Consider the following 507-nt stretch of genomic DNA (forward strand, 5'->3'; position numbering starts at 1 on the left):
ACTCCCTTAGGTTGAAACTAAAAATTAATTTCAGCAGACACTGTTGGCTGCCACTGTCACTGTTTTATGCAAGCAGGCCTCCCGAGATAAACCATGCACTCTTTTGAATTTGGGGAGCTTTAGCTCCCTACACCTAGGTCTCACCTCAGAGGTTCATATTTTCATTGTTCTCATCTTGGGAAAATGTTTTTGGAAGTCCTGGGTGATTCTGATGTGCAGCTCAGGCTGTGAACCCCTGGTCCAAGGGAACCATGGTGACTACATTTCCTGTGCAAGTGGTTGGTTATGGAAAAGGCATGTGCCTCAATCATGACCCATGGGATATGGAAGGAATCTCTTTGGTAGCTTCTGGGAGGCCTCCTCATTGACCTAAAAGTGAGACACAGGAAGAAATTTTCTGTCTTCTTCTGTTGGACATTTTCATGGCTGAATCTACCATAATTATCTTGAGTAATGAGTAGGGCTGATTTGGCCCAAACACCTAGCTCACATGCTAAGGACGGTAGA

Source organism: Pteropus alecto, unplaced genomic scaffold (assembly GCF_000325575.1).
Source record: "Pteropus alecto unplaced genomic scaffold, ASM32557v1 scaffold276, whole genome shotgun sequence".
NCBI lineage: Eukaryota > Metazoa > Chordata > Mammalia > Chiroptera > Pteropodidae > Pteropus > Pteropus alecto.